The sequence below is a fragment of the Ursus arctos genome, unplaced genomic scaffold (assembly GCF_023065955.2).
Source record: "Ursus arctos isolate Adak ecotype North America unplaced genomic scaffold, UrsArc2.0 scaffold_12, whole genome shotgun sequence".
NCBI classification, from domain to species: Eukaryota; Metazoa; Chordata; class Mammalia; order Carnivora; family Ursidae; genus Ursus; species Ursus arctos.
The window spans coordinates 32,249,928-32,273,747 of NW_026622786.1; the positions used below are offsets into that span (position 1 = coordinate 32,249,928).

The 23,820-nt window shown below is 39.5% G+C and overlaps 1 protein-coding gene across 1 annotated transcript in view; it reads right to left on the reverse strand.

The window, feature by feature from the left end:
• LRRC8C (leucine rich repeat containing 8 VRAC subunit C) overlaps nucleotides 1–23,820 on the reverse strand; it is a 78,587-nt gene that overhangs the window by 53,633 nt on the left and 1,134 nt on the right. The window lies entirely within an intron of this gene.

A 23,820-nucleotide genomic window follows, 5' to 3' on the forward strand; every position in this document is an offset into this window, starting at 1 on the left:
CTGACCCATACAGATTAAGTCTCAATGGGGCGGCCAGATGATCCTATTAAAATATTGGGCCAGACACTCTCTAGACATCTCATCTGCTCCAAACCCTCTAGTAACTCCCTCTCACATAGAGAAAAAAGCCAGAATCTTTACAAAAATTCTACAAGGCCCCATGCAATCTGCACCCCTCCCACCTCCAATACCAGTATCCCAGCCCTTTCCTTCACTCTCACTTTGCTCCAGCAGCACTGGTCCTTCTTGTAGGTTCTTGAACATCCAAGTTCACTCCTGCCTCAGGGCATTTGCATTTGCAAATACCCTCCCTGGAATTCTCCTCTTGGTGATACCTGCCTGGCTCAATCCCTTGCTTTCTTCAGGCCTTGCTGAAATTTACCCAGATTCTAACCAGTTTTCACCATCTCTGTCACCACCACTTTGGTCCAAGCCTTCACCAGCTCTTGCTTGGATAACACGGCAAAGCCGATTTCGTATCACAAACCACCACCAGCCCCATCACTGCGCGCCTCCTGCCATATTTTTCTTTATAGCATTTAGCACCTTGAACATACCATATATTTTAATTCTATATTTCTCTTCAGATTCCTCCCACTTGAATGTAAGTCCCACGAGGGCAGGAATTTTTCCCTGCTTTGGACACTATTTTGTCTGTAACGTCTAGGGGAGTGTCTGGCCCATACTTGTCTTTCAATAGGTATTTGCTGAATGAAAAATTTGTAGAAACAGAACCCATACAGAGATGTTACATACACTGAGATAAGCAAAGGAATATAGAAGTCTAACAGATGAGTCAAGAATCTGTAAATATATGGACAGATTAAGGTACCAAATACAAAATGCTTCAACCTTGTGTATAAAAACAGAATGCAAACCGCTACGTGAGAAGTTTACAGTAGACAGAGAGAACCTGCTATTAAATGATTGAATAGATGGCTCTAGAACAAAACCTGTTAGTTGGTCATGCTTTGGAAATGTGAAAAATAGGCAAGGCTCTCTCTCTGGAGCAGAATGCTGGCTGAGAAAGTCCCCTGCCGTTCCCCTCAGAGCCTAAGGTAAGTCTTTCCCTGGGAGCCAACGTCACGAAACAGCAGAGAGCGGCATGTGTTTCCAAAGAGAAAACACGTGGACTGATATGAAATTACGAACTCTCAACTGGAAAACCTGTTGACAGAATCTGGGCTGAGCCAGTCTTCTGAAGCTTATTAGAACATCTTGGGAAAACGAAGCCCAGGGTGGGTAGAGCAGTGGCTCTCCATGTTGGCTGCACACCGGGATCAGCTAGAAAGCTTTAAAAATACTGATGCGTGGGTCCAGTTAAGTCAGTATATCTGGGGTGGGACCTGGCCATGAGGTTTCTCAGGTGATTCTAACACACAGCTGAGGTTGAGACCTGTTTCCCTACACACATCTTAATTCCTCTTCCTGTAATAAAACATAAACCCAAGCATCAGAGGAAATCTGAAGGAAAAACCAGAGCTTTATCTGGGCCTATCAAAGCAGAAATCACTTACTAAAAAGGACTGCAGTACTCTATAAATTTATATTTTACAGCCGTAAGGAATAGGTTAATCACATCTTTAGTTACTACGTACCTCCGACCCTCTCTTTCCCCAGATCACCCCATCAAGACAGGCTCTCCCCGCGGCCCCCTTCCCGCGGGAAACACACGCGGCTGGATGACGTCTGCAAGGGTCTTAGACCATAACTGCAGTGTCCTATTTTGGAAGCCTGTAGCTGAGTATTTTTATAGGCAGTCCAGGATCAACGCTTTCCCTACCTGCTCTGTTCACGCCTTCACTCCCCTCCCTGGGTTATTTATACACCCATCTATCTCCCCTCCCACACTGTAAATCCTGCAAGGGCGGAGTGTTGCTCATTTTGGCACTCCCAGCCTCTGCCTTAGTTGTCTGGGCAGTCACGGTTGTACGTGGACAAGAAGCCCCGCACGGACAGCAATGATTTACCCCTCCCGAACATTCTCTGAATGTAGATGATGCTTTTAAACATGAGAACTGCAATCCATTTTTATTTTACAGGCATTTTATTTTAGATTGGCAGTGAGTATTGAGCTTACCTAGCCAAGATCTCTTTACATATAAAGGTAAACGCGCCTCCAACACAACATGAGCTAAGGCCGGCTGGGCACCTAGACAGGGTCTGCCACCTCACATGTAACATAGCACTTCATGCCCGAACAGCCCCCTCTTACAGAGGAGAGCGAGTCTGTGGAAGGTTGGATGTTCGGCCCGGCGTTACACACCGGTACGCAGAGAAGCCCGAGCACGGCGCAGGGAACCTGTTTTCAGAGCCAGCTGTTCTGTCAGTCAACCTAACAGTCCACAGACAATAGAAACAACAGAACTGAAGACTGAATTCCTTCTAGATTTAATTTAGGAAATAGCAAGAAAGGATGTTTTCCTCTGCAGAAAAATTTCTTTAAAAATGGGAGTAATGCTACTTGAAATTTCCTATTAGCTTACATTATAGTATCAGAGATGCTTTCTTTTAAATTTATATTATACTCGGGGTATAATATCTACTCTGTGTGTATGCATTATATCTGTGTGTGTTTTCTTTTACATTTCCGTTTGCTTTCCCATTGGCAGTGGCTCCTAACACTCTGGCTTTAAATCTCTTAGCTCTTCAGTCTCTTGGTCAGACACTTAATAACTTTACAGAATTCAAAGGGCAGAATCTACTTCACCCAATAGCTAAATGAGAGTATGGATAGTCCATTTCCTGTTAGAAGTGCCCATTCTCAGCATGCTGAGCATCCACATTATTAATAAACATAGTTTATCACTTGATAATGAAGAATAATATGCAGGTTCAACGTTTACACCAATTGCTTAGTTTTAGAAAGACCACGAAGGGGCGCCTGGGTGGCTCAGTCGGTTCAGTGCCTGACTGTTGATTTCAGCTCGGGTCATGATCTTAGAGTCACGAGATAGAGCCCTGCATCAGGCTCCACGCGGAGTGTGGGGTCTACTTGAGATTTTCTCTCTCTCCCTCTGCCTCTGCCCATCCCCCCACTCGAGCTCTCTCTAAATAAATAAAATCTTAAAAAAAATAAATGGTAAGGAAGATTTCTTTAATCCTGTTCATAGGTTATTCTAATATAAAAACAGTGATGGTGCTTAAGTAAAATCTTTTTTAAAGTGAGGACATGGTTGTCTATTTTTAAAATATTCTGTCTCTCTACCTTCCCCACTTCCACTAAATAAATGCCTTAGTCGGATGCTGAGAGATGGGGAATGACTATTTTCAAATGTTACAGCGGTTACACATTTTCTAACTCTTTTTCAGATTATATTCTAAAAACAAATATATTTGACAACAGGCTTCCCTCCAGGTTTCCAAGCAAACACACCCAAATAGATTAATTAACCTATCAGAGCCTTAGACTGTTCTCAGATGCTATACTTACACGGCTTATGATGTCATGCAAATAATTTCAATTCAGTTTGTATATGTCAACAGGGCGACGTCTGGCAGAAACATAAAAATTCTAAGCAAACTAATTCTGAGACTCAAGCAATTCCATTACCAGAAATGTCAGTTAAGCCAAACAGTCGTGTGGCCAAAGCACATCAAGGAGCACCACTGTTTCCAAGACTTCTGGTTTCCTCGTATAAGGGACCTATTCTGCTCGTATTCGGATGTGGCACAAGGGGGCTTTTGGAAAGCATGGTGTATTCCGATTACAAAAAATCTCAATACGGACAAGCAAATGTAAAGATGCTCACAGTCATACACTCACTTTGCCGAGAGTCTCTGTAAATACGTTTGCTGCTTAACACCGAGAACACACCTTGCCTCACCCACACCATTTTTGGTTTTGTGTATAAAATATTCTAATGAGGTAGGGTCCTTTGTGTGCGGCTCCAGTTTGGGTCTAACATTTTTTTTTCTCCTCCAAGGCAGAATCGATGCCCTGAAAACTTCTGCAGAGGCCACTGTTATCAGATTAAGCATCCTTCTTCTAAACCACAGTGGCTGCTGCTTATGGAGCCCACTACCCGCCTTAGGTGGGGGAACCTATAAAGAAAGGATGTGCTCCTACTCAGAACACTGGCACAATTTGCAGACAGTTTTAATATAAAATTTAAAGGTAGTTTGTGCAGATTTCCTTCTCTATGAAGTGATTACAGTTGTTGTGTATATCTAGGGTGATACAAAGTCCTTAGTCCAAAACAAGTATATGCCCACAGTAAAACCAATAAAAAATATTCCTGTTATTACCTTGTATGTATATATTACCTCACTGAACATCGACATCCCCAGAACACGAGGTTTGGTCATAAATAGCCACATTCACCTAAAAAATAAAAAGTCATCCCTACTTGCCATTTTGTTCGACATAATTGTAGTGGTTACAATGCAAATTTTACAGCTGGAAAGACCTGGGTTTGAAATCTAGCTCTGTGCCAACCTCTTTAAATTATGCACAGTTTGAGAAGTGCCCGGCAGTAAATATGACAATTATCAACCTCATTATTTAATTAAGAAAATATGAGCTAGGCTTCTCGGGAAGATTCTGGATCTTCAAAATCCTATTTACTGTATGTTTCTCTATATTTACTACTCATGGAAAGTGTCTAAAAAGTACCCCAAGATTGTAGTGTCCTCTTTAAAACACTTGTTAATTTTTTTTTCAAGAGAGGCCAGTTTCCTCAAATCAACCATCTCTAATTCCATGTGTGTTGCATGGATAGATTGAAACAAAACCCCATGAAAATGTCACCCTGCCCCAATTCTTTTTTTTTAAAGATTTTATTTATTTGAGAGACAGAGAGAGAGCACGAGCAGGGGGAGGGGCAGAGAGAGGGAGAAGCAGGCTCCCTGTAGGGAGTCGGATGTGGGGCTCCATCCCAGAACCCTGGGATCATGACCTGAGCTGAAGGCAGATGCTTAACCGACTGAACCACCCAGGCGCCCCCCCACCCCAGTTCTTGAACCAGAGATCTGCAGATCCAGAGGTCTCCGATGTGCACGCCTGCCAGATGCCCCACAGCCTACGTGGCTCCTGGAGCTTACTTAGCACCTAGCATCTCTGGGGTATGACCCCGAATTTTAGGAAATCTTGAGTTGAAGGAAATCTTGATAATAATAATGATAGAGTAATGACAAGGTTAACTGAGCGGTTGACCTTAAGAGCAAGCCCGTCCCTACTGCACACCTTTGGGTGGGTAGACCTACTAGTGTGAGGAACACACAACTTTGGTAAGGCTGTTCCTCTGACTGCGGCCATCTACAAACACAGCTGCCTTTCTGGGGTCCACAAGTGGTCAGCAACATGCGTGCCTATGCCCTTTGTGCCTTCAGCTATAAGACGGCAACACCACGGTGGGAGAGAAGATCACTTACTGTCTCCCAACAACCAGTCTCTCTTTTTCACATAATAGCTAAGTATGTGTTCCAGCCCCACTGGAGGCAGGGGTGACCATGTGACTTAGTTCTAGCCAGTGAAATGGAAGGAGAAAAAAATATAGTCAACTGTGAGTTGTGCCCTTAAAGGCAAGGAGTTTGCCCTCGATATATCCTCCTCCCCACTTGTGAGTTGGGGTGAAGGCTTAGTATTCACCATCTTCAATCAGACCAGTGGGGGAGACATGAAAGCAACGGTGGAACGTCGGGACGTAAGGAGGCTGAACCGTTGACATCATAGACCCACATGATTATGCTCCTACTAGGATGAGAGAGAAAGAAAGAACGACCTTTCTTGTTCCAGTCACTGTTAGGGAGAGAGAAAGTAGAGACCCTGACAGCACTTGTGCTCATAACTTAACTCTTTAGCCGCCTGGGGCAGTGCTCACCCTGGAGAAGGTGCACACACGCCAGAGTGGGGTAGGAGAAGCCAAAGGACACACATGGCGGATTTTACAGGCACACTGGCTTTACTCCAAGATTTTGGATTAAAAGAAAGCGTTATATTGAAACCAACAAGGGTGTAGTTGAATGTGCTTTTTAAAGTTAAAATACAAGATATTAAATGAGATTTGGTGCTTCAACAGAATGCTTCTAGCTCTATTCCAGATTTCTGAAATAAGCTGAAATTCTGAAAGTCTGACTTCTGAAAATCTCTTCTGCGGGAGGCTCTGATGGAAAGTATGAAGAGCGTCAGTTGTAGAAAGAAGATGAGACTGGAAGTTCAAGGTTCTAGACCAAACTCCGCCTCTGACTACACTATATTAGACGAGATCCTACTGCCCTGGTGCTTTTACACAATAAAACAGAGTCTCACACCTATTGTCCAGTCAATACACACTATTATATATAAATACACATGCTACTGGGTGGTGTGCAGGATAAAGATGATGTAGACATGATCTTGAAATGCTAGGTGTTGTAATCCTGCCACAATGATGTCTAACTGGAAGCCTTCCCCGAAAGGCTGCCTACCATCTTAACCTACAGGGAAGCTCTTCAGTGGATAAATTCTACAATTCCCACTGTACTCCTAAACAACTTTCTATGCTTCATTATTAAATGTGAAAAACTATTATAGATTACCAGCCATTCGGGGAATGCCTCCAACCTGAAAGACAGATATAAACACATAATCAAGAGTGAATGAACGCACAGAAAAACCAAAGCAGGAGAAACACACAAAGCAGATTGCAACCGATCCCATTTAAATTAATAATTAATACTCTCAGAGTGCTAGCAGAAGATATTGTTTCCATAAAATAAACATATCAGAAAAAACTTGAAAATTAAAAATAATAAAAAGTCATTATAAGGGTTAGATTATAATACTAAGGAAATTAATCTTAAAGTCAAACAAAAGGCAAAGGGGAAGAACAAATAGATATACAGATTCCAGATCTGACAGCTAAAAACCAGAATCTCATAGAGTAAAAAGGTAAAATAAGTGAAGAAACTACCAGGGAAATATTGCAAAATTCTCCCAAACTGCAGGATATGAGACTCAATATTTAAAAAGGCTGACCAATGTGTCTGACATAATGAATGAATATAAATACCTGTACCACCATGAGGTTTCAGAACTCAGGGATAAAGAGGTGACCCTAAAAGCTTCTGAGGGAGAGGAGGTTGGAGGATACATGCAAAGAAACACAACTCAGGCCAGCATGAGACTTTTCAGTGGCAATACTGAACACCAGAAGGTAATGGTTAAAAAGAAAACCTTTCAAATTCTTGGTGAAATTGTTAATTTAGAGTTCAATATCCAGCCAAACTAACTTTCAAGTCTGAGAGTAGAATAAATAATAGATCTTAGACACTGAAAGCCTCAGAAAACTTACTTTTATATGTTCTTTCTTTAAAAAGTACTGAGAGCTGGAAAGGCAATTAAAAATCCTTCTCCTAAATCCCAGCCTTAAATATCCAGCTTCAGATGCGACATTTATAATTGGATGTTTGATCGACATTTCAAAATTAGGAAGTCCAAATCAGAATTCTTCATTTCACCAACTCTGCTCTTCCCACAATCCTCCGCATTTCAGTTCTTCTGGTTCAAAACCGGGAATTTGGACTTTATGCTCTCACATCCAGGTCTGTCCTGTCCACAAAGCCTGTGGGGGTCAACCTTCACAATATCTCCAGAATAGGGCCATTTCTCATCACATCTACTGCTATCCCCTGAGCCACCAGTGATCTCCTGTGGTTTACTGCAACAGCTTCCTAACTCATCTTCCTGCTTCCATGCTTGCCTCCTACAGCCTGGTCCCTTCTCTGCCTCTGTTTCTCAAAGGGAGCCTTCTCTGGGGATCACTGAGGTCAATACTACACATTATTTGCCTTTTTATTCTCATTTTCTCCTGAGTATACGGTGGAGTTTTCTGGAAGCTACATGACATGCCACAGTGAACAGGCTGAACAGACCCCAAGGAGTCTGTGAAAATGTAAACGATGTCATTTTCTCTTTTTTAGAGGAAAATATAGTTATTTTCATTAAAGTATGTTATCTGCGTTAACATGTAGTAGCTTTATTATTGTCATTTTAAAACAAATACTTAGTTTTAAATTCCTAATATGGTAAATATCTACAGATATAAGACACACAAAGCTCTTTTGGGGTCTTCAATAATTTTTTAAGAGTGAAAGGCTCTGAGGCCAAAAAAAAATTTGGCTAAGGGCTTCTGCACACTGCAGCCAGAGGGATCCTTTTAAAAGTCAAGTCAGATTTTGACCCTCATTTGTTCACAATCCTCTAACAGCTCCTCAGTTCACTCAGAGTAGAAGTGGACAAAAATAGTCTTTTAAAAAAGGGTGGGGGGGGGGTGCCTGGCTGGCTCAGTTGGTAGAGCATATAACTTTTGATCTCTGGGTTGTGAGTTTGAACCCCACGTTGAGTGTGGAGATTACCTAAAAATAAAATCTTATAAAAAAAGAAAAAGTGGACAAGACACTCCATGAGCCTACAACATCTTCTCTTAATAACTGCTATTCTCCCTCTTGCTCAGTGCCCTTCCCTCACCCTGGCCTACTTGCCATTCCTCCATCGTGCCAAGGATATGTCTTTATTATTTGCTATTCCCTCTGCCTGGATTGCTCTTTCCTCAGATAGGGATGGCTCCCTTCCTGAGTTCAGGTCTTTGCTTCTAAGCCATAGTTTTCATTGGTTCCCTTTCCATATATTTAAAATACTTGCAAATATTTCCTTGTCCCCCTGTGGTAGTGCTACCCCTTACCTTTGCCACTCATGTATTTGTTTACCTTACCCCCTCGGTCACTGAGTAAGTCCTCAGGGATTTACTGGTTTTAATCTCCTCAAAGGATAGCAGACCTAATGACTTGTACCCAGTATGGTCTTAAAGGAAAAATATATGATCTCAAGGGGTTATCTGGCTAAGCCTTCAGGCACGGCCATATTAAATCCATGGCAGAGAGCCCCAACTCTACTGTATTTTTAAACTGTCTTAAAGACCCAGGCTTTATGAAAATTTGTGTAAAGGCTCATGTCTTGATGTCATCCTCATGCTGCAGGTTAAATTTTTACCTCTTTTCTTCTTCTTTTTTTTTCTTAAGATTTATTTTTTTGAGAGAGAGAGAGCATGACTGGGAGGGGCAGAGAGAAAGGGAGAGAGAATCTCAAGTAGACTCCATGCTGACAGCAGAGCCCAACACAGGGCTCAACCTCCCAACCCTGAGATCATAACCTAAGCTGAAACCAAGAGTTGGATGCTTAACTGACGTACCACCCAGGTGCCCCTAATTTTTACCTCTTTTGAGAAGAGATGTACAATCGCTCTTCATGTTCAGTTGGAGACCCCTTTATACCCTTGGAAGTAATTGTTAAATTTCTCCTTGTCCTCCTCATCTTAGCTGAAATATCCAGTTCCTTTCATTTTTTTTCCACATAGATTCAGCTTTTCAATGCTTTAATCCTCTTTGCGATGGTCTCCTGACTCCCTTCCAAAGTTTTCATCTTCCTATTTATTTGTGTAGTCCTAAATTAAACTGTAAGAGTTAGTGTGGCGTCAAAGGTTCCTAGAGTCTACTTTTCTTTTACTGCATCCCAGTGTATGCTTTTAAAATATACAATACATTGCCTTGTAAAAGAAAAACTGTTCCTAATCTGTTTGTATGATATAATTTGCAACCTCTTCCCAGAAAGAAATGTGCTCTCGAAACAATACTCAAGTAAGTAATTGATTCTCATGAACTTTAATGACATCGAGACTTGTTCTGGGAAATTACTTACCACCCACATAGTTGACCAGCTGTCAACCAAGTTTACTGCCCTTTAACAAATTTTATTTTCTTTTGATGTCAAATCTAATGCTTTTCTAACCATTCTCTTTTCCCACAAGATGTCCCTACCAAGAGCAAATCGTTAAATTAGCCTACTAGAGAGCTGTTCTCTTACAGGAAGTTTGTTATAAAACTTTGATACACACTAACACTGAAGTCGTCATTTTTTTAAAATGCAGGGACAAATAATCTTGTTCTAAAAAGGGAGAGAGAGTAAATATTTAGGATTTACAGGTCACATATAGTCTGTGTTGCATATTCTCCTCAAAAAAATTTAAACAACCCTTCAAAAACGTAAAAACCAATTTCGGCAAGTGGGCCAGATAAAAAACAGGTTGCAGACCCAAACTACGTGGGCCACAGTTTGCCAATGCCTAGTGTAATGGTTCTTGAAGGTTCGATGGAGACTCACTCATCTCAAAAGAAGCAGAGCTGTGGGTAGCCTCTGGATTAAGGAACTTCATGGCATGTATGCTATTGAGATCCTTTGGTTTTTCTTCCCGAGCCTTGGAGTTTTTGAGGGAATATGGCAGTTTGAGCACTTGAATGTCCAAGTCTAACGGCCATCTGAATAGATTCTCATTCTTCTGGGCTTAGATGACTTGCCACCCAAGTTGAGAGCTTGGAGAGCATTTTGGGCCCTAAGAAGTGGTTGAATTTGGGATTGAAATTAAAACAGAACTCCTCCCCAGAATGAGGTTAGAGAGGTATACTGATATCTAAGAGAAATAAAGGACTTGCAAGGACTCAAGTGTAGAATCCAAAGTTTCTGTCCCATCTTTTGAGGATTTCCATGGCCAGTGTTTTGTAGTTGACGCATTCCATGGCTAAATGTCTGTTACTTTACTAAGAAGTGATCAAATCCCTTAAAAAGAAATTTAGGATGAGCAAAAGTATGCATTTGTGGGGAAAAAAAAGGATCCAAAACTTGGAAACGAGACTAAGGGAAGGCAGTACACCCTTTCGATGTAATACTAAAGACCTGTTTTACTGGTTCACCCAAAGATTTAGAGAAATATACCTTTCTTGGACTTGCTAAGTATTGCTGATTAAATTCCAGGCTTGCAGATTTTTGTCCAGTATAAAAGAAAACCCCAAATATTGTTTGTTTTTTATGGCCCTGAAGGACATTACCTAGTTTTTGTATCTAACCTAGCAATGTTATTCTAACATTCGTTTTTCAGATAGTTCCTTGAATGCTCTTTGAACCAGCCGGCTTCTTTACTTGAATAAGTCCTTGACATGTTCATTCTATATTAAGAGTTATGTTCAACTTTTTGAAACTTACCCTTTGACAACATTCACAGAAGTCTGAAGTTTTCTGTGTTTTGCTTGCAGTTGGATTGTATATATTTGCATCTATATTTGCATTTGTCTAACAGTTAAAATTGTATGTAGGAATTTTTTCAGAGGTTTTCTGTTCATTTGCCTGTGTTTGGAAGTGGTTATTTATAGTATTCTGTTTTTATGGTGAGTGAGTCCCTTGGGCCCCTACTAGACCTTTAGCTTCCCACTTGCTTAGAACACCTCTAAGAATGAAGGTTAAGTGGTTGCAGGAGTTTGTCTTTTGTGCATTAGGAGAATACTTCCTTAAACAAATAGATACACTTTGAAAGGAAGGGAAAAGGGAAATCTGCCTTGATTTTTTTACAAGGGTGTGAAGAGAAAGGGTTAAGGGAAATTTCTGCCATGCCTTGGTCTCACAGTGAATTACAGGAATAGTACGAAATAGACTGAAACAGATCCAATTTATCAAGACAGCCTCTCCATCACCATCCCAGGCAAAAGAGCAGTACCCGAAAAAAATGTTAACCAATAAGAGATATTTTACTTTTATAGGTGACTTTACCTCTTTCCAGAGGGAAACTAACAAGACTGCAGACTTTCAAATGATTGGAGTTCGCAGTTTCTAGGCAGGAGCTAATAAACACTTACATACTTCTAGAGTAAGGGAATATGAAAAATATCCGTCCTCCACCTTACAATAAAAAGAGGAAAAATGCACAGAAGAAAAGTTTGGCATTAGCAGGTGGTGTTCAGTTCACTAAGGACAGAGAACCCAAAAATATACAAATAGCTATAGAGTTAGCCTTCAGTAGTCCTTTCTATATAGATATACATATATGTGTATATATATATTTTTTAAGATTTTATTTATTTTAGAGAGAGAGAGAAGAAGAAACCAAACAGGGGGAGGGATGGAGGGAGAGGGAGACTGAGAATCCGAAGCAGACTCTCTGCTGAGCACAGAGCCTAATGTGGGGCTTGATCCCAGGACCCCGAGACTGTGACCTCAGCTGAAGTCAAGAGTTGGACGTTCAACCAACTGAGCCACGCAGATGCCCCCTTTTCTATATTTCTTTTCTTTTTTTTTTTTTTTAAGATTTTATTTATTTATTTTACAGAGAGAGAGACAGCCAGCAAGAGAGGGAACACAAGCAGGGGGAGTGGGAGAGAAAGAGGCAGGCTCCCAGGGGAGGAGCCTAATGTGGGGCTCGATCCCAGGACACCGGGATCACGCCCTGAGCCAAAGGCAGACGCTTAACGACTGAGCCACCCAGGAGCCCCCCTTTTCTATATTTCTTGACCAGAAAATTTAATCCAACATTTAAAGAGATTTAGTAGTGCTTTAATAGTACTTTGCAAACTGTGGTTGAAGGATATTAAAATTCAAAGGTCAATGGATATTCCTAATGATGAATACTTGGACAAATTAAACTATTTTGTCAGTTTTCATTAAAAAGACAGTTAAATGTCTTAGCCCTAATTTTATTCTAGTTTGGGATATGATGCAAAAATTATACCTCATTTACACCAAATTCACATCAAAATTTTAAACACCAAGTTATATATGACCCAGCAATTCCATTTCTACATCAATCTATCCAATAGAGAAATGAAAACCTATGTCCGCACAAAAACTTATATATGAACATTCATAGGAGCATTATTCCTTGTAACAACCTGAATGTCTGTCAACTGATAAAGAAAATACAGTGTATCTACACAATAAAATATTATTTGGCAATAGAAAAGGCATGGAGTACTAATACATACTGTGACATGCATAAACCTCAAATGTATGCTAAGTCAAAGAAGCCAGTCACAGAAGACCATATACGGTAGGGCACCATTTACATGCAATGTCTGGAATAGGCAAATCTATAGATACAGAAAATAGATCGTTGGCTGCCTAGAGCTCGGGAGAAGGAGAAGGGGGGGTGCTGGTGGGGAGTAATAGCTAATGGGTACAGGTTTCTTTCTGGGGTGACAAAAATGTAAAATTAGATTATGGTGAGGATTTCTGTAATTATACTAAAAACCACTGAATTGTATCCTTTAAACAAATAAATGTTATAGTATGGAAATTGTATCTCAATAAAGCTGTTAAAATGTATTTTAGCTTATGCATGACTGATCTGTTCTCTGATAGGATGCATATTTAATTGGATGTTGTTAAAGTCCTTGTATTTATATCATAGGTCAGATCATTATTTACACTAAAAATTTAAGTGTAGATATGTTCAACAAAATGGAATTATAACTAGTGTCTGTTTCTCTAATGGTGGTCATAAATCTTAGGCAATGCTGCGGTAAAGTGAAACCATGGAATGTCATATTTCTTTGATAGATTTTTAATATGAATAGGAATCATGCCATTTTTAAAGATTTTATCTCTTTAGAGAGAGAGCAAGTGCACAAGTGTGCAATGGGGGGAGGGGCAAAGGGAGAGGGGGAGAGAGAATCTCAAGCAGACTCTGTGCTGAGCATGGAGACCACTTGGGGCTCGATCTCATGACCCTGAGATCATGACCTGAGCTGAAATCAACAGCCAGGCACTTAACCGACTGAGCCACCCAGGCGCCCCTATACTATTTTTAAATGGCAATGTAAATTGTAACTCAAGATAATTAATTTTAAGGCTTGGGACTAATATTAAAATTAGATAATGAATAATCTTTGATAAAATACTATCATATGATAGTTTAAATTTACATATCATATATACAAACATAATTTGTTCTTCATAACATTCAAAGATCATAATCATTATTTTATAACATGCTCTATAAAATTAATTTTACCTTAAAAAGTAAAGTCTAACATTTTAAATACTGTCATCCACCATTGCTTAGCTTATATGATTTATAGTATAAATAACACATACAGAGATAAAATTATTTTTTAAAGTAGCTTAATAAATAACTGGCATCTGAGAAAGAAAAATTATTTTTGAGATGGCCTTTATCAATGTAAGGCTGTAAAATTATTTACTTATATATCCTACCCAGGTAGCAAAAGTTATTTTTGTCTTTACCCAACCCAATGTGTTCTTTCAAAAGAGGCAATTAGCTTTTTTGCCTTTTTTTTAAAATTTCATTTATTTATTTGAGAGAGAGAGCAAGTGAGCAAGCGAGAGAGAGTGAGACAGCACAAGTAGGGGGAAGACAGAGGGAGAGGGAGAAGCAGGTTCCCCGATGAGCAGGGAGCCCCACGTGGGGCTCGATCTCAGGACCCTGGGATCATGACCTGAGCCAAAGGCAGATACCTAACCAACTGAGCCAACCAGATGCCCAGCTTTTTTGCTTTTATACCATTTTTTGGAATTGAGATTATAAATAACTGAAAGTAAACAAGCAGAATAATAAAAGATTCCTGGCCTCTAGAGAAATTAAAATTCTGACATTTTTAAATAGACTTTCTGATTTAGTTGTTAGTAGTTAATACAACAGCCAGCAATATGACCTTCTCTTATCATTGGTCATCTATATTCTTCTTTGACAACATTTTATAATGTTGTCTTAAGATTATGTTCCAAATTTGTAGCAATAAAAACAGGAGATTTTTTATACTCAGAATATATCTGATACCATGCAGTATCTAGGTAGCATCAAAGGTTTGCTCCCCCTCCCACAATCCAGAATATGGCATTCATAAATAAAAGAGATGCTGGAAATCATTAGTTTTAATTAATTTGCTCCCTATTTCCTTAATTAGGTCAATAGTAGGCTGCTCTGTTTATTGCAATCACATTATGGGGAAAGCTGTCATGTGGGGGGGAAAAGCTAATAGACAACATGTTATTAATGTGATTACATTTTTAGGATACACTCTCAGGACAATCAAATCTACACGTTCATGTACAAGGGCTGACTGAAATAATGACTGTCAACATATTTACTTCTAAGCTTTTTTAGATAGATTTTAAATACCTGCAGGTCAATTAGAGATTAGTGAGGCACTTACTGTTACTTGCCACTTTGTAGATTCCTTAGGATATGGAATCCTAATTTCTAATCACAAAGTTTATCAGGAGAGATACTTTTACTTCACCCTTTCTCATCTTGACGTCTTACATTTTTTTCATCCTTATTGCACTGGCTAGCCTCCTGTACAATGTGGAATTGGGATAAGACTCATCCTTGGAAACCAGCTACCGAACGACCCAGTTAAGAGTCTAATAACCTTCAACCTACATTTTTTATCTAGATCTCATAACAATGTCTAACCATCCATTACTTTTATAAGATGTCCCTAGTAAGAATGAATTTTCAAACTGACTTACCAGAAACCTTTTCTCTTATATGTCAGACTGAAATAAAACTTTAATATATGCTCATAAATAAATGATTTGTCCAGAAGGTCTTTCTAACAGTCTATTCAGTCTACTAGTTACCCAGCACCATTTCCTTAAGAATAAATTTGCTTTTGTCCTCATGGCATATAGTCTTTCTCCATCTTGCATTTCATTCATTTATTCATTCAACAAATATTCATTGATCCTTTGCTACATGTTAGGCACTATTCTAAATACTGGTGATACGGAAATGACAATACCCAAGCAAAACTCTAGTATATTTATATGGTTGGCTTGTTTATTTTTCTTCAAGATATAGCCCTTTACTTTCCTTAAGTAAATTTTATTGCTTCGTTTTGACTATTTCCTTTCATTTTAATTTCATTTTATTTTATTTTTGCAAAGCTCATTTCCAATCCTTGCTTCAACACCAAGGCATTCTACCCACCATGCAGCCATTTAATGAAATATCAGATACATGTTTCCTATTATTCCACGTAGATTCGTAGATAAAATACCTAAACCCCCAATTCAGATCCAAGCACTAGACACACGTGCAGCTGCTAATTCTTCAGCTTTACCATGTTCTGGGAGCCACACAGCTTTGCATTAACTAGAAAGACGTGTGTGCTGGACAGTATTTCCTAACTATGCTGATAAGAACATTATCCTGGAGCTAATGTCAAGGGAGATAATACAAATTAGCCTGGCAGTATTTTTCTAATGAAGTGATTCTCATAGTTATTTTGAAAAACCCAGGTATTATTAGCTTAATAATCCTCTATAATACTTTTCCAGAAGTTGGATTTATTGGTTATATTTTTCCCATTTCAAAAAAGAAAAAGGTATTTGAACCTTTTTTTTTCTTTTAAAGATTTTATTTATTTGAGAGAGAGAAAGAGCATGAGCAGGGGGGTGGGGCAGAGGGAGAAGGAGAGCAGAGTCCCTTAAGATGCAGGGCTCATTGCAAATGATGCTACAGATAAAAGACTGGTATCCAAGATCTACAAAGAACTTCTCAAACTCAATACGCGAGAAACAAATAAACAAATCATAAAATGGGCAGAAGATATGAACAGACACTTTTCCAATGAAGACATACAAATGGCTAACAGACACATGAAAAACTGTTCAAAATCATTAGCCATCAGGGAAATGCAAATAAAAACCACACTAAGATACCACCTTACGCCAGTTACAATGGCAAAAATTGACAAGGCAAGAAACAACAATTGCTGGAGAGGATGTGGAGAAAGGGGATCCTTCCCACATTGTTGGTGGGAATGCAAGTTGGTACAGCCACTCTGGAAAACAGTGTGGAGGTCCCTTAAAAAGTTAAAAATTGAGCTACCCTATGACCCAGCCATTGCACTACTGGGTATTTACCCCAAAGATACAGACGTAGTGAAGAGAAGGGCCATATGCACCCCAATGTTCATAGCAGCATTGTCCACAATAGCTAAATTGTGGAAGGAACCGAGATGCCCTTCAACAGACGACTGGATTAAGAAGTTGTGGTCCATATATACAATGGAATATTACTCAGCTATCAGAAAGAACGAGTTCTCAACATTTGCTGCAACATGGACGGCACTGGAGGAGATAATGCTAAGTGAAATAAGTCAAGCAGAGAAAGACAACTATCATATGATTTCTCTCATCTATGGAACATAAGAACTAGGAAGATCAGTAGGGGAAGAAAGGGATAAAGAAAGGGGGGTAATCAGAAGGGGGAATGAAGCATGAGAGACTATGGACTATGAGAAACAAACCGAGGGCCTCAGAGGGGAGGGGGGTGGGGGAATGGGATAGGCTGGTGATGGGTAGTAAGGAGGGCATGTATTGCATGGTGCACTGGGTGTTATACGCAACTAATGAATCATCAAGCCTTACATCGGAAACTGGGGATGTACTGTATGGTGACTAACATAATAAAAACTCATTAAAAAAAAAAAGAAGTTGTGGTCCATATATACAATGGAATATTACTCAGCTATCAGAAAAAACGAGTTCTCAACATTTGCTGCAACATAGACGGCACTGGAGGAGATAATGCTAAGTGAAATAAGTCAAACAGAGAAAGACAATTATCATATGGTTTCTCTCATCTATGGAACATAAGAACTAGGAAGATTGGTAGGGGAAGAAAGGGATAAAGAAAGGGGGATAATCAGAAGGGGGAATGAAGCATGAGAGACTATGGACTATGAAAAACAAACTGAGGGCTTCAGAGCGGAGGGGGGTGGGGGAATGGGATAGACTGGTGATGGGTAGTAAGGAGGGCACGTATTGCATGGTGCACTGGGTGTTATATGCAACTAATAAATCATCGAACTTTACATCAGAAAAAAAAAAAAAAAAAGATGCAGGGCTCAGTCCCAGGACCTGAGATCATGACCTGAGCTGAAGGCAGATGCTTAGCTGACTGAGCCACCCAGGCACCCCCTATTCCTAATTTTCATAAACCTCAACAATATTTGAGAAAAAGTACTTAATAATTTTTATTGATTTGACAAGGTCTTCAAATACACAGAATAAAATCACAGGACTCATGAGTTTTCATATATTTAGCTTATTTAGAGAGTTTTGCCTCAGATTTATTTTGGTGTCCAGTCGTCATATTTTACATAATGCTTGCTCCTAATTTCCAATCACATATAGAAATATTCCCCTGTGCATAGTTCATGACCCTATTACGAAGTGTAACTTCTAGTTACACTATCAAATTTCATATCAGAATTTAAAAGAACAGAAAGGGAGAAGGATACACTCCAAACTGGTAGCTTAGACATGTTACTGTAACATCTGGCATTAAATATTTATCGCACAACTCTGTCTTAAGCAGCTATGTCCCAGGCTCTGTGCAGGTGCTGTGGATACAGAAATGAACGACAGATATGGTCTCTGCCCTCAGGGAGGTTTCAGTGCACCTCCAAAAACGAAAGAGAAAAGATGTTGAAAAACAGTTACTGGAGGTTTGGTGGTGAAGGAAAGGAAAAAGAACAATACAGTTAAAACAAAAGCTGGAGGAGATGAGGATGAGCTATTTGGGGGGAAGGGAGTATGCAAGGGCTGATGGGCTCCAAATGCTGAAAGAAGTCAACACACAAAGAAGCCGAGCCTTCTAATGCTCACAGCTCCTGAGACTGGGCACCAGAAGCCCAGGCTTACTCCCTAGGGAACCGGAGTAAGGAACAGAACGCGAAAAAGCTAAGAATGACTTCAGAGCCCCACTCCCCCCCAAATATCTACTTCTTATGAACTGAAATCTCTTTGGTAGGGAATGTAGTGTTTCATAAGTATAAATAAATGGCTTAAAATACACATGCTCTATTAAAGACTAACTTCTACTCATGTATAATTGACAGGTCACAAGAATGATCAGTTAACAGCAGAGCCTTTCCAGCATAACATAAGTAAATAAAGGGTATTGAGCATTTAAAGTTAGGGGACGGCCTCCTATCCAGGAAACAAAAGAATGCAGGTAGAGGGGGCTTCAGAAGATAACTTTAAAAATTTAATAATTTTGCTAAGGGAGAACTAGGCCAACTAGAAGCCTTATATTTTTTTACATGTATATTTCAGCTTAAGAGCTGATAAAGTACGCTTTTCTTCATAAAGGCAAAAAAAAAACAATCTAATTTCAGAGAATTTGTCAATTAAGGTATGATACACATTCATACAAATAAACATATTGACTCTTCTTTATGTCTTTAGTTCTATGTGGCTCTTTTATGATTTTTGGACATAATATAGAATCATGCCGCACCATGTGTTCTCAACTGGGTGACAATCTCATCCCTGTCAAAAATCCATTCTGGAGGGCAGAGTAAAAAAAAAAAAAAACTTAAATAATGGTTTGCAGCCTGCCAAACGGCCACGGTTCATGAACAGATACACAGTGTACCTGCGGTATTACAATTTATCTAAAAAAACTCGTGGAGGGAGAGTAATAATGAAAAGAAAAAATGGTTGGGAAACACTTTTCTATGAGTTCCATTATGTTCTCCCCAGTGTTTCAAGCCTTCGGGCAGTTTCCTGGCTTAGCCAAAATAACTCACCTTTGCTCTCCCTTCCCACCCTTCTCCAGTAGTATAGCTCTGGCTCTTCCCAGTTTTTAGAAGAGTTCTTCAAACAACATTTGTTTCTGGATTCCTTTGACTCAAAATACTGCAGTCATCTGAAAGATCTTCAGTTATTTCCCTAAGCTTTAAGGCTTCTTTCTTAAAATTGATTTCTGAATTTTGCCAATTCCCCGTTTTCTAAATCCTATTCATTTTCTGAACCCATATGACCATTTCTCTACCAGCTGCCATTCACAACTGGATACACCACAGACTATAAACCATATTTTATTTTAGTTTAGTTTATTCTATTTATCTTTTAAAAAGATTTTTTATTTTTATTCATTTGAGAGAGAGAGAGAGAGCACTAGTGGGAGATGAAAGCATAGGCAGAGTTGGAAAAGCAGACTCCCCAATGAGCAGAGAGCCTGATGCAGGACTCAATCCCAGGACCCTGGGATCGTGACCTGAGCTGAAGGCAGACGCTTAACTGACTGAGCCACCCAGGTGCCCCTACAGAACCATATTTTAGAATACCCATCCAACATTAGAAAATGATCCTAAATTCACTCCCAGAACTTGCGAGTGTGTTACCCTTCTAAGCAGATAGCCCAGATTCTTTACTTCATGTCTGATATTGAAAGAGTTCGGTCATTCTCTACTCTTAATAATTAGGAAACTTTCAATATATTCCTGGCAAACAATCTACTTTAAGCAAACCGCTGAGATTATCCTCTTGTCTTTCTGTGAAGCCCGGGGAGCAAATGAGAGTATACTAAAGGTACTGGACATTTGAGGCCACACTAGTTCCTCCCCTCTCTTGCCAATCTTGCCTCACAGTCTCTTTCCTATTTCTACACTCCAGGAATACCATCTATCTAGCAGGCCTCGGTCATATACCATTATAGTTGTGCTTCATTTCCGTTACCTCTTCCATTTTTTCCACCTCTCATGTTTGTGTGAAACTGTCTGCATCTTTTCCCTGTGCTACTTCTCTCATGGAGGTCACTTCTGGTTGCAGCCTCCACGCTGTGCCATGGTTAGTCCTATTTCCAGCCAAAGGGGTTTGAAATTCTTCTTGCTCATTACCTCAACCTTCTCTCAAGGTAGGTATTCCTTTCCCTCAGGTAAATCCTATTCCTCATTAAAGAAATCCATCTGGACCACTGAAAATGCCAAACTACTCAAATACTGTTGATGTGCTCAATACCTGCAAAGTTAATGAGTTTTTTATACCATCACAGGAGCCATTTATTAATGAAACATAGCTATCTTACCTGGTACCAAATGGCCAAGGCTGTAAGAACTATGGCCTTCCAGGGATGTCTGAGTGGCTCAGTCAGTTAAGCAACAGACTTTTTGATTTCAGCTCAGGTCATGATTTCAGGGTTGTGAGATTGAGACCGGGGTCAGGCTCTGCGCTGGCCTTGGAGCCTGCTTGGGATTCTCTCTTCCTCTCCGTGTCCCACCCTCCCTCTCTTAAAAAAAAAAAGAAAAGAAAAGAAAAAGAAAAAAAGGCCTTCCAGGAAATGTAATACCAGTTAAATTGGTGGAGAAGGCTAGGACAAAGAAGTCTCAAAATAAAGAGGAAGGTGTCACCAATAATCATGAAACTGAGACAAATAATTTAGAGGCACCTTTCCTAATTACTATAAGGCTCTCTCTCGGAATATCTGACTCATCTTTCATTCAGAAATTAGAAACCCTTTGTATTTTATACTAAGCCAGAAATAAAAAGAAATAGGCAAATTCCCTTGTCCTCAAAGAGTGTACAGAATTTCATAGGATACCATGAAATTTCATAGGATTACCATAGGGCAAATAACTAAAAAAGTAAAAAAAAAAAATTTTTTTTTTAATTATTAGGAGTACATGGTGTCTGAATTATAATTGAACTGAGAAAGGATTTAAAATGGAAGGTACATGGGCTCAGGAAGGAGGCAGCATTTAGGCTGGGCCTTGAAGGACATGCAGAATTTTAGCTAGCGGAGATCTGGTCAAGGGTGAGGTATGTGGCGGGAAGATAGTGGGATTGTCACTGTGCTTTGAGTGATAAGCAAGGCTGAGAAATCAGGAGAAGCAGAAAACAGGAAAGTGTGTTTGCCAAAAATTACAAATTCCAACTCACTGAAGTATGGCTAGTAAAGTTCTAAAAAAATATGCAGAGTGGAGCAAATAAAAAACTATGTAAGGTGAGTAAATGTAAGTCAGGACTACAAAAAAAGGATGTGATTCAAAAGTTAAAGATGCTAGAAACCAGATTAGACCTTTGTCTAGCCATATGAAGAATGAATCACTGATAGCAATGACTAATCACTATATGCATGTAAAATAGAGGTGGAGTAAAATCCAGCAGAAATTTCCATCAGCGCCAGGATACAGGAGAGCTAATCCCTACCATTTACTGAACACCTAGTAGGTGACAGGAGCTGTCCTTTACACGGATTGTTACATTTAGTCTGCACAATACTCCAACTAAGTAGGTTTTATTAACTCCATTATATATCAGAAAATGGGCTCAGGAAAGTTCCACAGTGTGATTAGTTTACACTCGTATTGGACAGTAAAACCAAAATCTGATACCAGCTTTTCCCATCTTGAGACCATGTTCTTTCCCCCATGCCAGTCTAGCCTGATTTTTATTTTAAGAGAAATGCAGTGGATTCAAGGATACCTCCATTGTAATGTCACCCTCATTGGTTACAAATATGCTTTCATCAGTCATCTAGGGCTGGAGATACAGCCAGCACTCCAGGGACTGAGTATAAAAGCTTGAGAGTGTATTACAGCCTATGAGACCATCATTGTCCTGTGGATGAGAACAGCTGATGAAAAAAAGTAAAATGTCCATTAGGTTAAGTTCTTAATCTGTCATTTAATAGAGATCAGTGGCAAGAACATGGGTTTAGGAAAGAGATGACCCCGATTCCCAATGTGAATTCTGCTATCTACTAGTTACATGGAAACCCCTGGACAGGTGATTTCACCTCTTCAATCTCAGCTTCTGCATAGAGTCATTATAGCAAGTCAACAATACATTTTTGTAGAAAAGAGATAGGCGGATTTGGATAACAGAAAAGGACATCATTAAGGCTAAAGAGGCTTGGCCTCATTCAGGCATTGTCTTGTCTTGGGCAAGTCACAAACTCTGACCCTCTTTCTTCTGTAAAAGGCGGATGGCACCATCTACTTTAAGCCTTTGTTGTACGAGTTTGAGTATAATGTATGTTAGGTACCTACCGTGCTGGACTATATTATAGCAATGTACCCACCATATTAAGTCATTAACACAATACTTGGCAAAATACGTATAACTTTCCACCCCATCCGTTTTTACACTTGGGCTGTATTGTAATGTTATTGGTAACTTAAAAACACTACAGACTACTGGAAAATCGTAACAGCAGTTTGGTAAAAATTAAACACCTTAGGCGTTTTAAAAATTGCTAACTTTGTAGTGTTTTTAAAAGTTAAAATTTACATAAGTGGAAAATTATTCATTCTTTTATACTCCCTCATATATTTTTTTCATTAAAAGCATTCTCTTCTAAAAGCATTCCATTAAACAAAGTGCTTAGTCAATCTGAGAAATAAGAGATAGTACCATTAACAAAGACTTTGATAATTTTATTTCTAAGAAAATTGTTAAACATGCTTGCTATCTCTGATAGCATTGTTAAAGTGGTAAGACCCATCTGTGGTCAATCCATTACGTGAATCATGAAAAATATCCTTGCAAAGCTGGTCGCCAACTGCCCCTCAAAAGCAAACAAACTGACCTCAAGACAGTATTTAAATTAATCACTCCAAAGTAAAGTAAATCAGGGTTACGCCCCTGGTCTTCCCTAATTAAGCAAGTCAGAAGAAATACAAATATCATAGCTTAGAGTAGTATACATCTAATGGGTTATCTATGCCCATAAACCCATATACCCATAAACCCAACACATGGTTTATGAATCTCAGCAAATTTGGGTAAGTTCAACCTACATTTTGAGTTTATACAAATCATTAAAAAATAAAGAAAAAAGTTATACACGTATAAAGCTCCTTGGTTCCAGCAATTTTGGAACGTGCCAAGCAAGAGGGTTACTATCACTTTGCCTCCTTTCCCATCTAGACGGCATCTTATTGACTTGTCCATGAGAAGCCTCATGGATGCCTTAGGAAACCACTCCATACCTGTCCAGAAATGTGCCCGTTGGCTGAAGCTCCATTTCTTATATTATAAGAAGTATGTGAATAAAATAGGATTGCCATTTCTTTTATCTATTCCTCTCCCCCCCCCCCAAAGCTGCGATAAATAGGGTCACTCAACCCTCCCTTTGCCCAAGGCTAGCCCTCCCACAAAACTGACCGGTTCTTATTTTTTTACTTTGAGGATGGGGACTTGCAAGTGTTTTCCTAACTGGTTTGCTGAGTTTCAAATGTTTAAAAAGAATTTGAAACCAA